General features: G+C 42.6%; 1 protein-coding gene across 2 annotated transcripts in view; it reads left to right on the top strand.

The window, feature by feature from the left end:
* Window positions 1-16,099, top strand: part of TRIM55 (tripartite motif containing 55) — a 120,475-nt gene that overhangs the window by 33,638 nt on the left and 70,738 nt on the right. The gene's annotated exons all lie outside the window — the stretch shown is intronic.

Here is a 16,099-nt window from a genome sequence, read left to right as displayed (position 1 = left end):
TATTCCTTGCATGGGCCCAGGAGAGATATTAATTGACCTTGGATACATGGCAGAAGGTCGTCTGCAGTGCCAAGTCCTGTGTACTGCTGAACCATATGGATGACCTAGTCCATTTCTGGTGTAAACAGCATGAAGCTGTATCCGATGGGTATATCATTACAGTTCAACAGGTCAGTGGTGTTGGTGTCATGGTCTGGGGAGTATTTTCCTGACATGGCTTAGGTCCATTGGTAATTGTACTACAAGCCTAGAATGGTGAACACTACAGGGACCTGTTAGCTGACCATCTGCACCCATAATTTCAGAAAGTCTTTCAAAAGCACAACATTCATGGATCATTGGAGGATGGTTAAAAGAACACAACAATGAATTCTCCGCACTGCCTTGGCCCCCATGCCTGTTACCCCATTGAACATATTTGGAAAAGGTTGCGAGATCTGCCTCCACTTATCTGCAACATGTGCACCAACTGGCAGAGCTGCTGCAGTAGGCATGGGTCAAGTTGAGTATTGAAGATGTTTACCACCTTGTGTAATCTGTTCCCTGACATCTGGAAGCCAAGAGGTTGACCAACCTGTTATTGAGTAGGTGTTCCTAATGCAGTAATCACTCAGTGTAGATTAACCATGTGGTCTTTTTCTGCAGTCACTCTTCTATGTATCTTTCATTGAGATAACAATAAACATTTTAACATTACTGGGGAGTCAAAGTTAATCTCAGGATAGAGAATTCAGAATCCTATAGCTGTTGTATCAGGGAAGAAGCAATAATTAATGACTCAACAAACAACTCATGTTATGGGGCTTAGTTAGGAGGTAATCCAGAAATTGGCACACAGAATGGAAAATCAAAGCTGTGTCTTAGCCTAAAACACAATAGAGACCATGCAATGGAGAACAATGATGGTGCCCATGGTGACCAGTCATATGCTTTATATTTATGTATTAGTTTACTATGTTAAAGACAGAGACACTTTAACTTTTTGTTGCCTGAAGCACAATGTGAACTGACCCCCACCTCCAAGTGATGGGAAAGAATGTGTTCATATGGCAGTATGCTATGACAAATGCTTTCAGATGTAAGTCAGGCAATTGTACATGAATAATGTACCACCAATGTAACTTTTGTATGGTAGGAAGACTCAGGTCTAGGGATGAGCGAGTATACTTGCTAAGGCACTACTCGCTCGAGTAATGTGCCTTAGCCGAGTATATCCCCGATCGTCCCTAAAGATTCGGGGGCCGGCGGGGGGCGGGGAGCTGCGAGGGAGAGCGGGGAAGAATGGAGGGGAGATCTCTCTCTCCCTCTCTCCCGCCCGCTCTCCCCTGCTCGCCGCCGCAACTCACCTGTCAGCTGCGGCAGCCCCCGAATCTTTAGGGACGAGCGGGGAGATACTCGGCTAAGGCACATTACTCGAGCGAGTAGTGCCTTAGCGAGTATACTCGCTCATCTCTACTCAGGTCATATATCAGAGAATGCAGATAGCTGTTGAAACCCTGTTGTGACACAAAAAAATGGGACAGACTCCAATGAAAGGTAAATATTTGTTAAAAAAATGTATCTGTCATTTTGGTAGTCTTTTGCAATACCTTGAAAATCATTTGTGTCAATTGAAAGATGTTCAACCCATCCAGGCTCAGCTCCCAGTAAGGGCTTATTTACACAGGGGTATGCAAGTTGCACCGAAGAGTCCCAGACATAACTTATATCCATCTGTGTGCTGTCCAAATGCTGTGGGCAATGGGCATTGCAGGTCCTACTCTCATGCGTGATACAGACAAGAATCGGACATGCTTTGGCTTTTGTGCACGGACCTCGGATCTGTATAAAAAGTTGCATACCTAAAAAGCCTCATTAAAATCAATGGGTCCGTGTCCTCTCTGTGAGCAGCTCGCTGTAAACATGGATTGCACACAGACAAAAAATCCGGAAGTGTGAATAATTGCTAAATATAGAGAGGCCGGTTCCTTGTACAAAAACAAATAGATAATCCTAAAGTACCATAGAGATAAAGGCACATTAATCTGCCATGGATAAAGTGAAAAGCAAAGTGAGACCCTGGCCAAGACTCCTGAGCTGTTGGCTCAGATTATCTTCACCGTTTCTGAAGTTACTCCAGCCATGGATGCCTGTAGTTCAGTAGCTCATAAACTGCAAAAATCACAACATCTGACAGGCGTGTGTGTGATAGGTTGTTTGAGATCTGTAAGTGTATAGCAGGTTGCTTAATAGCAATTCTCTAATTAGGAAGAATAATTTACGAAAGGTAACAGCTATTTTTGTATGAAGCCTTTCTCCAACTAGCTCACAGAGATGAAATACTGTTTGCCTAAGGCCGCCGGGAACACAGGCAGGTCGGATTCTTCGCCTAGCGATGACACGGAATCCGCAACCTTTCTGCAGTGTCATTACGGAAGGGCCACAGATCGGACGGCTTCCATTGACCAGATGAAATCGGGCTCTGCCATAGCGTGCTATGGGCTGTACTTGACGCGGAATCTGGAGGCGGACGCCCGTTCCAGATTCTGCAATGCAAAGCTGCCCGTTCGTAGGCGGCCTAAGTGCGCATCACTAAGTCGAGAGCAGAATAATAGTGAGGGTTCAGGTATGAGCTGAGAGACGTGTTGCTATTTTCTGTAAGTATGTATTTCTACATATACTGTATATTATGTTTGCTATTGATAAACACGTAATTAATATCTTCAGCACTATATGTCTGGTTATATGTAGAGATGAGCGAGCATGTTCAGTTAAGGCAGTTACTCGAGCGAGCATCGCTCTTCTCGAATAACTGCATACTGGTCCAAACAGATTCAGGGGAGGCGGCGGGTGTTAGCAGGGGGGAAAGAGATCTCTCTCACTCTCTCCCCCGCTACCCCCCACCAACCCCCGCCGCCCCCCCGAATCTGCTCGGACCAGTATGCAGTTACTTGAGAAGAGCGATGCTCGCTCAAGTAACTGCCTTAACCGAGCATGCTCATTCATCACTAGTTATATGTAATTAGTGTATATCTAAGTAGCAAATGTTTCTCTCTAAATGCTTGTAGATAGCGAGTACATGTACTAACTAAATAAGTGGTCGGGCCATTTGTCAACCATGGTTGATTTTTATTCCCAGTCTAGGCCTGACCTAATCCATCCCAGGTTACAGACCAAGGGCAAAAGCGATCTACTAATTTTTAGCAATTTATTGTTCTAACTTATTATATTATTGTCCAGAAAGACAACCTTCACAGGCCAATCTTAATTGACAAGTTGCTCATAGAACAACCATCTGGATTCTATAGTGTAAGGATGGCATTTTTCATGGGGTCAGTTTCTAAGGTCACTTGTCTCACCTCTTGGATTTTGGACCTGTATTTACAGAATGCACAGCAGGAAAATGATATAAATGATGGCAGCCATGAGAAAACGCTAAGGCTCCCAGTACTGCAAGAGAGGCCTATTAGCATAACATTTCCTAGATTTGTGTTTTTGTTTAAAATCTAACATTTTTTTTTTTAAAGTCTTGTCTCAAAGATGATATACTGCATGAACTGGAAGCAGTGCTTGGGTATAATAAGTATCTACTGTGAGCCTTGTTTGCTACATTATTATTACTAGCAGAAGTAAATAGTTATTAATGTAGCCAATTATTGAAAAACGCTTCTCCTTGAAATCTGAAGTAGTTTGTCTCTTGGCAGTGAGTCTGCTGATACTTTATCTTACTTTTGACTTCAGCATATACTGTAGATTCCTTAAAAGGTCACACTGATACAAACATCACCCAAAATAACCCAGTCTGAGAATTCCTGCAATCTTTTGCTTCAAGTGTCAGGAGTGAATAACACGCTTGGTAAAGGAACATCAGCTGAATCATTATCAGTAGAGATATGCTGAAATGTTAGTGGCATGCGAGAAGTGCAGTCATGTTAAAGAGGTTTTCTGTATAAATTAGGGCAGGCTCACATGAACGTAATTTAATAGCGTATTACATGCGCATAATACGCATCGAATGGAGTAAAAAAAAAGTACATTGATTTTCATTGATCCATTCACACTTCCGTATATACATTGCATATAATACATGCGCAAAGAAGTACGCAACATGTTCTATTTTATCGCTTATTACGCGCGCTAAAGCACTATTGTTTTCTATCGGCGCGTAATAAACACTATAATATGCAATTACATTGTTTATGTGAGCCGCTTATATGCAACATTGCTAAGCAACAGAGCAGGAAAAGAAACAAATCAGACTGCGCATGACAGCGTGCACACTTATAACTATTGTGGTTAAACAGCATGGGAAGGGGCTTCTGGAGGGCTCTGTGACAGTTGGTCCAGCAGGATGCCTCTGCATGTTGTGAAACAAGCGGGCATGCCACTCACAGTTAAACTAACGGCCCTTTTACACGCTTGATTATCGCTCAAAATTTGTGCAAATGGTCGAAAGTCTGCAATAATCATTACGTGTAAACGCAGGCAGTCATGTACTATTCATTTACTTGTCGTTAGCCACGTGTTTTTAGCCAGCATAAAAACTATCGGCAAGCCACTCGAAATTTGTTCCATTTGAATTCAAAAGTTCAGTCTTTTGAACGGCTTGGCTGCATGATGGTTTTCGCTTGCCTTGCATACATAATGAGTACATTGTTTACTCATGCCAGGAGAAGACAATGGAAACTGCAGGCCAGATAATCCTTTGCATAAGCTCACACCCACCTGAGCAAACAGTAAATACTGAGTTTACTTTAGCTAATGAGGGTAAAGGCTCATTTACACTGGACGATTATCACTAAAAATTCGCTAATCAGTGATTATTTTAGCAATAATCGGTGGGTGTAAATGAGCACGGGGCACTAGCATTTTGGGCACTTTTTGGTGGTCTTTAAAATCAAGGTCACTTGATTTTAATGATCACTTTTATCAGTCGTTCTCCCAGGGGGTGGGGGAGCGGGGTAGAGGGGGGGGGGGTGCTGATAGCATTGTTTTCCCATGGAGAACAAAGGATCTGAGTGCAGATAATAGCCTTGGGCTATTACCCTTTGCTCAGGGAAGGCTTCATTTACATACATAATTGGTATTTAAGTAGCTGAGTAGCTATTTGAATACCAATTATTTTTTTATGCAAAATAATCACTCAAAGCTGTCGCTCAAAATGAATGGGTGAGTGAGTGCTGCCTCTGATTGGCTGAGCGCAGGGACCAATCAGAGGCAGCTCTCAGCTATTGAATGACGCTGAGAGCTGCCTCTGATTGGTCCCTGCGCTCAGCCAATCAGAGGCAGCACTCACTCACCCATTCATGAATTCAGGAATGGGTGAGTGGGAGCTGCCTCTGATTGGTGAGGGCTATGACCAATCAGAGGCAGCCCATTCAGCAGGCGGGGATTTTAAATCCCCGGCTGCTGAATACTACACAGAGCAGTTCAGGAGAACTGCCGGCCGGACACGGCTGAACTCCGTCTGCAGGGAAAAGGTGAGTATATATATATTTTTTATTTTTACACATTTTAGGATGTTTTTCAGGGAAGGGCTTATATTTTTAAGCCCTTCCCGAAAATTCATCCCGTGCTCGCCGGCAGCCCATTGCTTTCAATGGAGCCGGCTGCATTGCCGGCTCCATTGAATTCAATGGGCAAACATAATTCTTCTCTGCCACAGCTGTAACAGCTGTGGCAGAGGAGAACGATCTTTAAGTATATGTTCTCAATGAGGTCGGCGCTGCTGCCGCCGGCCCCATTGAGTGCATATATAGAACACAGCGATGCGCAGAACACAGATAGGCGCGTTCTGCAAATCGTTGTGTCCTATAATTGATCGCACATCCACATAAAAAGCGGACATGTGACCGATCCCATTAGGATGCATTTGGTCTATAGATCTGCAGATCGCAAGCGCGTCTCCAGATCAGACCACAAAACGGTCGTGTGACTGAGGCCTAATGCAGAGGGTTAAAAGTTTTTATCTGTATGTGTAATTTTATGCAAAAATGCCATCAGTTCGTTCAGTTGTGTGGCTGTTCTAGCGATAATCATTATGTGTGAAAGGGTCTTAAGCTTGGAGGTGGGATTCTCCATCCAGTCTGTCAGAGATGAGATGTCCTCTGTACTGCAGCCCAAGTGTGGGTAATGGACTGCATTCATGACTATGTGAAGTGTGGTGGCACTAGGCTTCTGAGTTAGGGCCAAATCTGATGTATAGCTAGTGGCCAGTTGGCCAGGTGTTTACTTATGTACCAGTTTACTGTCAACTGTGGAGTATTGTAAATCTTTGCTGTGATAGAATAAACTGGCAGGTGCCAGATAAAGAATGTTCTGTTTATCAAGTTAGTTACTGAGAGTGAAGCCAACCATCTTGTGTGGAGAAGATGGCGATCTTGAGTCGTGAGTCGTGACTAATCCCCTAATGTCACAGTATGTATGCAATGTATATATATTTTAGTTGGTACATGCCCAGAAGTTGTTGTGTATTTTCTTACAAGAACGAAGCTTCCAGATGGAAGGTATCTACGAGTTTTGCCATAGGCAGCTTTATCCTAATAGACTTGCCAATTGACTAGAAATTATTAATCACTTCTTCTTGTTAAACATTACACAAAACATAAAAAAACAAACCTCTCTGAAAAGTATGTTCCTCACCTTATTTACTACACATCCAAAATCACAAAGTCAAAATCACTAAATCATTTTGATACAGCTACCATTTGTATTACTGGCAGAGAGCCAACCACCATTCGTACCTAAGTTACCTAATTTCCCCATCCTTATAAAGTTACAGCAGATTTAACAAATATAATTGTATCTAGATTAAGACTTATCAAACTGTATAAATCAACATTTACAATAATTTACAGTCACATTCATTTTAGCAAGCTCTCAGCTACCTATAGCAGCTGTTCTATTATAATTTGCTGCACAATATACACAGCAGCTTTCACCAGCACCACAGGTCCAACGCATCAATCCTCCTTCTATCAGCTGTTTTGGCAGTCCACCTTTCACATCCATACATGGCTATGGGGAACATGGTGGTTTGCACCATTCTGCGTTTAGTTGCTATACCGATATCGCTACTTTTCCAGATTTCGTCTATGTTTAGTATCGCGCTTCGCCCCAATGCTATCCTACGTTTTATCTCTGGCATAGATTCTCCATGCTGGGGCATGTGGTGCGATGCGATGTTTCCCCATCACTTTGGAACGTTACCTCCCCGAAGTGATGCAAAGCTTTTTTCATATAAAAACGCCTCGCATCCGTGGGGAAATCACACTCCCCCATGTGAAGTTAGCCTTAGAAAAAGGTTCTGGTAGATCTAACACAAAGAAATGAAAGAGGGATTTATGGCCTTTAGGGTTAATGCCCACAGACGGAACCCCGCAGCTATTAGGTTCTATTGAGCCTAACAGCTTACCCGCTGCCAATGCTCACTTGCGGAATTCTGATGCAGATTTGTGCGGCAGAAAAAAACGCAGCGTGTCCTATTTCACCGCGGATTTCCGCAGTGGAAGGTCTCCATTAATATAGTATTAATGGAGACCGTGGAAATCCGCGGTGGAATTCCGCGATCACTTGCGGTTTTAAACGCGGTACTCCAGCAGCAGAAATCCGCAGCGTGGGCATTAGCCCTTATGCCTCTTTAATACGGGCTACAAAATCTCGCCACAAAATCTCGCTACAAAACACATGTATGTGAAGCTTAGGGTTTCCAAGGGGTTCTTTCAGGCTACAAAACATCTCATGTGAAAAAACCCATCGGGAACCCTGGGCTTCACACACATGTGTTTTGTAGCAATGATTTTGTAACAAGATTTTGTAGCCTGTGTGAAAAAGGCCTAAATAAAAGGCAGCTCCTTCTTTCTCTTTAAAGTGTCACAGAGGTTGTGATTGGTATTGTTAGAATTTAGACAACCTTTAAAGGGGTTGTCCCGCGGCAGCAAGTGGGTCTATACACTTCTGTATGGCCATAATAATGCACTTTGTAATGTACATTGTGCATTAATTATGAGCCATACAGAAGTTATAAAAAGTTTTTCACTTACCTGCTCCGTTGCTAGCGTCCTCGTCTCCATGGTTGCCGTCTAATTTTCACCGTCTAATGGCCAAATTAGACGCGCTTGCGCAGTCCGGGTCTTCTGCTCTTCTCAATGGGGCTCCGTGTAGCTCCGTGTAGCTCCGCCCCGTCACGTGCCGATTCCAGCCAATCAGGAGGCTGGAATCGGCAATGGACCGCACAGAAGAGCTGCGGTCCACGGAGGAAGAAGATCCCGGCGGTCATCTTCAACCGGCAAGTATAGAAGTCACCGGAGCGCGGAGATTCAGGTAAGCGCTGTGCTGTTTTTTTTTTAAGTCCCTGCATCGGGGTTGTCTCGCGCCGAACGGGGGGGGGGTTGAAAAAAAAAAAAACCGTTTCGGCGCGGGACAACCCCTTTAAGGTATTTAATTTTTTTTTTTTTTTAACTATTTCAAACTTTATTGCAATTTGAAATGAGTTTGGAATAAAGCATTTATTCCTTTTGTCCAAGCAACGGTACACGTAGAGGTCATGTGGGGTCAGAATGTTAGATCTCATACTTTTCACGGGACACAGCAGTTACCAATCAGTAACAACTGTCTTCATGTCACCGACTGTCAACTGCTGAGTTAATACTGCAGACAGCGCTGATTTATGAAAACTATCTCATGTCCTGATGCCACATGGTGCCATGGAGACTCATGAGAAGGTGCTGTGCATGCTGGGATCAAAGAACCCGTTAATTCAGAGCAAACTCTAGTGGGGAGTCAGGTCATTTACACAGACATATGCTGCGTCTTTTTTAATGTATCGTATTCAGAACATTATTTATTTTGGGGAGATCTAATGGATTATCAAATAAAACGGATATCAAACTTCTACTAGTAGAATTAATGTTATGGCTGATCAGTATATATACACTTGCTTAAAAAAAAATTAAGAGAACACTTAAACATCATAGTCTAAGTCATTTGAGCGTCAGGGTTATTAATCTGTCCAGCTAGGAAGCATAAGTGATTGTGAATCAATTTCATCTGCTTTGGCGCGAATGAAAGTGACAACAGGTGCGCTGGAGAGGCAACAGCACGACATCCCCCAAAAATGGAGTGGTTTGGCAGGTGGTGACTATATACAATTACTCTCTCCTTATCCTTTTTTGCTGATTCTTCTGTAGTTTTGCATTTTGATAGTGTCCTTGTCACTACTTGTAGAATGAGGCAGTACCTGCAGCCCAATCAGATTGTACAGGTAGTCCTGCTCCTCCAGGATGGCACATCCATCAGTACATGCCATTGTAAAAAAGGTTTGCTGTGTCTCCAAGCACAGTTTCAAGAACATACAGGAGATAGGACACGGGCTGTTACATGAGGAGCGCTAGACGGGACTGTAGAGGGGCATCAACTGAGCATCAGGACCACTAAATATACTTTGTGCAAGAAGGGACAAAAGAAGCACTTCCACAGCCCTACGAAATGACCTCAAGCAAGCTACTAGTCTTCATGTTTCTGACCACACTGTCTGAGGCCTGATTCCATTAGGGCATGAGGGCCTGATGTCCTGTAGTAAGACCTGTGCTCACAGCCCAGCACTGTGCAGCTTGATTGGCATTTTTCAGAGAACACCAGGATTGGCAGGTCCATCATTGGCGCCACATTCTCTTCACATGATTTTGTTTTCCATTAATCAATTTATATCAGCAACAACTTGAAACGTTATGTAGACGCTCGAACTCAGGAGCTCCTGTGCTCCAGGAGGCAGCTCTCCTGTCGAGTTATCCAGCCTTCTGGACAGCTCCCCTGCGGAACTGTAGCCTTGTTCCCAGCTCCTGCCATCCAGTTCCTGTTTTGGCTCCAGTCTGATTGCTAATTAGACATACTATAAAAACCTAGCCCTGTTCCTCCTTCAGTGCGTGATTATTGAGCTTTCATCCTTTAATCAAGTGCCTTTCTTTCCTGCTCCTATATCTCCAAACAATTGCTCTGTGTACTGAATCCTGGGTTCCCCCAACTCCGCTACCTGGCTGCTCCTCTTGTACTGCAACAGGCAGGCACTGTGCGAAGCTAGAAGTGGGTGAGTATAAGAAATACAGAACCTGGCTCCCTGTCACCTGCCCTAATAGCACCATAATAGCACCATAAGTTAGTTTATAGTGTTTTAGGCAGGAGACAGGTTCCCTTTTCAGTGTTCCCTTAATTTTTTAAGCAATGTAAGGGCGGTTTCACATCTGCGTCGGAACCTGCTGGAAGAAAAAGCGCTGCATGCAAGAGCCAGGCAACTAGGTGGAAAGTCAATGGGATCTGTCCGGCGCTGTTCAGCTCCGTGCAGAGAGTGAACCATTCAGCCACAGGGATTCCCCGAATGGAGCAAGAAAGCAGAATCCCCAGCACAGTTATGAAACCACCCTAATGTCTTATATTGGTTATATTGTTAAATTCTGTGCTTCTGAGCAAATATCCCAGGATTTTGTGCATTCTTTGAAAGTTTATATACTAGTTACTCCATCTCTCACTACTTCTGTTATTTGCAGTACTTTAAGATCATCACATTAAGGCCTTATTCACACCGCATATACACAGCTATTGTAGTTGCGTCCAAAAATCGTGACCATCTGCAGCATTCGATCCTAATGTATTCATCTAGATTGATTTTTGGGCGCGCCAAAAAAATTGTGCCTGGAAAAATAGCACATCGGCCACTGAAAACGACAACCGATTTCACGCCCGGACGATATACGCTGTCTCTCTCTTCAGGGGAAGGAGGCGGGCCAGGAGCAGTGCACTGAGCTCCTGCCCCCTCTCTGCCCCCTTTGCCACTGTTTGCAATAGGAGGGGTAGGACGGGGGTGGGGCTATGTTCCGACCCTCCCATTGCAAATTGTGGCAAGCCGCGGAGAGGATGCAGGAGCCGAGTGCACTGCTCCCAGCCCGCCTCCTCCCTCTGAAGAGAAAGACTGTGTATATCATGAAAACCCGCCCCATATACGCACGTCAGAATAAGACCTTAACTTGATGGACAAACCGTATGTCTTTCTTTAGCCAAACTTTCTATATCACCATGATTTATACAAATTGTTAACAAAATTCTATTGACACCATGGAGGAGATTTATGAAACTTTCTATTAAAAAAAAGCTGCTTTTTTACGAACGCATTTGGCGAAAATCACACGATTTTCTCACCCGTGTGAAACCACCCTGAGGGCTCCTTCACACGAGTGTAGGCATTTTTACATTTTCACGTCCACAACGTTTATTAGCATGAATAGACTTTGTTCCGTGATCATAGCCAGCGTTTGCTCGCTTATTCATATGACCGTGAGTGTTGTTTTTAAGCGAAAAAATACGTTGAACCCTGAAATACCCTCGTTCTGCAAAAATTTTCGGGATGCCTTCCAATGCCTATATAGACTCCAAGAAAGGTCCAGAAAAAAATCTCTGTGTTGTATTTGGATTTTTTACTTTATGCTACACCAAATAAATGTGGATCATTAATATATAGCCACAGTGGTAAACTTTTTTCCTGATCCCATGGAGTGCGGAGGGAATTTTTTCTGGGCTTTTCTTGGATTTTACTTATATGCTTACTGAGGACCAGTTGGCATACCCTCCTCGGCTGCTTTCCGGATACTCTGGATATGGACAGGATAAAAGAGCACCACCATCAATACCCAGCGAACCTGGACTCTGGGGTGCTGGTGGGTTGTCCTTGCTATAGGAACCCTGCCAAGCACCAGGTAAGCCCTCTATCATATATGTGTTGAATGAGATGCGATTTTACTTCACAAAGCGCTGTTCAACTGTCTGTAAAAAGCCTATATAGAGGCACTTGTAAGCTTTTTGCAGCGTTGGACGCTGCTAAAACGCCTCCCCCTTTCTTTCTTTGACCAGCTCCCATAGCTGTCTATGGGAGCCACCGACGTATATCAGGCAAAAGACAGCTCCAGAACTATCTTTTTGCCCTGCGTATATGCGTCGGCGTGTATTTCAGTCGTGTATGTTCCATTTTTGTCAGTTTGATATTTTTATGCGCCGTATATTCACCCATATGAACAGATGCATTGGAAACCCATGGCTTAGATGGTCGCGTATATCGGCCATTTATGTGTTCATGTGAATGAAGCCTTAGAGTGTTATTTAAGGTTTTTTTGGCTTTATTCAAGTTTTAGGGGGTTTGGTGAACGTCTGGTTTGGTTCGAACTAATTTGGACCAAGCTAAACTTTTTGCAAGAGTATGAAGAGCCAAACATTCGCTCATCACTAGTTGAGTTATAACAAATAGCCTTTAATATATTTTTCTCTCTTTTTATTAATAATACTAGTTTTAGGTGTCTTAGTACATCAGATCTCTTATTTTCATAATCTAAATAAGATATTTTAGGTGTTCTGATACTTCTAACATTGTTTGGCGCATCTTATGAAAACGTTTACTGATAGGCTGAAGTGAAGCTAAGCCTTATGTCATTGTTTCGACTTTTGGAAACAAGTATGTAAGTTAGGGAATAACAGATTACAATGTGACATTTACAAACTCAAACTACTGGGGAGAATCATTTATTTTTCTGTCTGTCTCCCTCACAGGTTTGTTCTTTCAAGTTGCTTAAGGCCAATCAGTCACAAGTTAAGTCACGATTAAATCTATGGTTCCAATTAGAGGACTACCTAAGTCATTAATTATTCTTCTACAATCTGCCAAATTTGGCTGAAACTATAATAAGAAATTCAGAGTCATTTTGTACCTTGGTAGTATGAGTTAAAATGAAAAGCAGTTGATGGCGCAAATGGCAGAAGCTGGACATGAATAATGCAGTTCTTTGCTCTATATTACTTGTACATTCAAGTCATATCTTCCGGCTGTAATATAGTGTCATCGTATGCTCTTTATTACTAGAAATGGGCCAGTCTACAATCTTCTTCAAAAAGAAATGTAAGACTGGGACAGGGAGGGTTTCAAGTTTTTAGCAACAGGTTCCCTGCTTGACTATCGATAATATACATGGGAGATGTGGTAAAAAAAAAAAATACTTGCAAAGTCACCATTGTAGCTCACCTGGGATTTTGAGGCACAGCTACCCTTTTCCACCACTCAACCTATTAGTGGTAAAGTGGAAAGGCTTACACCTGCCTCGTATTCCTTTATATCTAAATATCCTGCATGCCCACTTTACCCTGCCTTCCAAACACAGTTGCTTTATTCCTCCATCATCACTGCCCTGCCCTGGTGCCCTCCTGTGATTGGCAGTTCAAAGTAGCAAGACCTGCTTCCAGCCAATAAAGTACAATGAGGGGCATAACTAGAAAGGGCTGGACCGCACAGCAAATATTTTAATAGGGATCCCCGTAAGCATGATCATTTACCAGCCCTATGTAAAAGCACATATAAGGACACACTTTTCTGCCAGGTTGCACTTAAAACAACACAATAAAACTAGATTTCCAATTATGCCTTCAGTAGACTGCATAGGTTATTACAGTACTGTTATATCCAGTAATCATTGGTGCCATTTTCTCTGACTGAAGTTGTTTGCTTTCCCCTTTCTTCTCCATCTGGACCAGATCACCATGATGATATCCCCCAGGCACTACTTGTATCTGCATAATTTGACATATAAACATTATCTTTTTGCTTTTCCAGGACACTCCTTCATTTCCACACCTCAATAGTGCACCAGATTGTAATTTGGCCCCACACAGTAAGTGTTCCCGTTACTGCCCTCCACACAGTAAAAGTGCTCCCTTTTAAAATTCAATCAATAATAATGCCCCCTTTTCTGCATCAGTCAGCAATAATGTCCTCTTATGCCCCTATTAGTAATAATGGCTCCTTATGCCCATCAATAATAATGCCCAATTTTTACCTCCACGCAGTACTAATGCCTCCATTTCTGACACCACATAGAAATAATTTCCCATTATGTCCTCATCAGTAATAATGGCCCATTTTCTGCCCCACAGAGTAAGGACTTTCCATTATGGTCGTTCTGTGTTAATGCCACCTTTCCTTCTTCCACACAATAATTATGCCTCTATGTGTCTTCATCAGTAATAATGATCCATTTTCTTTCCTCACGTAGTAATATATGCTTCATTAATATCCTCATCAATAATAATGCTGCCTCTTATGCTCCAGCAGTAATTATGTCGCCTTTTGTGTTATAAAATTCTATTTTATACTATACTTCTACTACTAAAATTCTACTTTATAAACTATACTTATCTCTTGCGCTCCTCCATTACTCAACTGAAATTCGGATCTTCTTCACTTCCAGATAATGCAATCACATGCTATAGGGCACGTGACCACTGCGGCCAACCCCTGGGCTCTGACACTAAGATTAGTGATTGGCTGCAGTGGTCACATGCCATCTAGCACATGATCAAGTTACCAGGAAGTGAAGGAGAAACTTCAGCAGAGTGGCAGGGGGAGTGAAAGAGGTGAGTACATTGTTTTTTTGTTAACACTTGTGGTAAGTGGTCAGTGCAGAAAGTACTGCTGTCAGGGTCAGGTGCTAGTCACATGAGTGAAAAGGCTGCTTCAAGCCACATTAAAGTAGAACAGGATATTCTGTAAATATCTAATAGGTGCTGGTCCTATCTTTGGGGCTAGGACCTGTTCCCAGAATAGGGGCCCTATGACCTCATCCCAGCTCACCGACGTAGCCACAGATGACCAGGACTACAGAAACAGCCAAATGGGCTGCTCCATGATTATTCTGTAGCTCCCACAGAAATGTATTGTAATTACATAAACAATGTATCACAGTGGGTTATGCTGTTTCCGCAACTTGGAAATTATGGAAACAGTATAGCTCGTTGTGCTGCACTGTCTCCATTACTCTCAGTCTATTTTCTGGGAGTTAAAGAGAAAGTGTATAACAACCAGTTTGTCTATTTCTATAATCCAGGCCACCTCTGGTTGAGTCAAATGTGCTGATCTTCTCAATTTAACAATGTTTAACTGAGATGGGACTATCCTTTCAAGGCTCTATTCACTCCCACGCCAGGGGTTTTAATTGCTTGATTTCATTATTTTAAATTTGTGAGTGTCTTAAGTTCGATTTTGGCATTAAACAGTGGCGCATAATAAACCAACAACTACTTGGTCTAAACAGAGATTCACCAATTTGTCAGCTGTGATAGTGATCTGCTACACCGAGGTGCAAGTGCCTATGCACCAGATTTCTATAATGCCATGTGGCATACTAATAGATCTGCTCCATTGTGAGCAATAACTAGAAATACTCTTTCCTCAGCTTCCTAATACTTTCAGAAGTTTTATTCACAAGTGTGACGCAGAACCAGATATCATTTGAACACAGTTGGTTTGCCCAGGTGATTGACCCTTACAGAAGAGTCATTTATTTTATAGTTATATTTAGAACTAGTTTTATCTTTGTTTCACATTGATATCCTGCTGAAAAATGTATACATTGCTTGCTATCAACATAGAGTGGACACTTGCTAAGCTGTAGCATATGCTCCTGCTCTTACCAGATGTATGTGATTTCCTGACAACTGTTCAGTTTCTTTTTTTTTTTGCATAAGGTCAACGGGATTGGTTGGACTGAGAACAACAACCCCTCTGTTGGTACATGTATTAAGTATAGATTGGTTTTTAGCCACTGAATATAAAGATGAATATCCTCATTCACTGACAGCAAGCAGAAATCATGAAAACTTTGAGAAATTGGGAAACATACAGTATAGTATATTAGAAAGTTGCATCATTTTTCATTATACAGAGATTCAGCTTTTGAGTCATTTTTCTTTACGTTGATGGTAATTATGCAAGTAATTAATTTAACTCATCAGTGACTGCCACTACTCTTTTTCATGGGTCATTCCGTGTCAGTTCAACCAACGCTCCCGGTCGACCATCTCAGATTTCAATGAAACTTTGCACAAAGATAGACCCTGACCCTAAACTAAGATAGCCAGAATATTAGGCTTCAAAGTGCTTGGGTTCACGAGCTACAGGTCTTAATCTAGGGGGTTGTCATGTGATTACAGGACGCAACCTGAAAAAAGGGGCGATTTTAATCCATTGCCAAGCCAGTTCTAATGACTCTAGAGCAATGAAACTTCACACACTAGGAGAACTTTTGGTGCTGAA

This window comes from Eleutherodactylus coqui, chromosome 9 (genome assembly GCF_035609145.1).
Source record: "Eleutherodactylus coqui strain aEleCoq1 chromosome 9, aEleCoq1.hap1, whole genome shotgun sequence".
NCBI lineage: Eukaryota > Metazoa > Chordata > Amphibia > Anura > Eleutherodactylidae > Eleutherodactylus > Eleutherodactylus coqui.
Note: the sequence above shows the minus strand (reverse complement) of the source record. Positions and strands in the feature narration are given on the sequence as shown.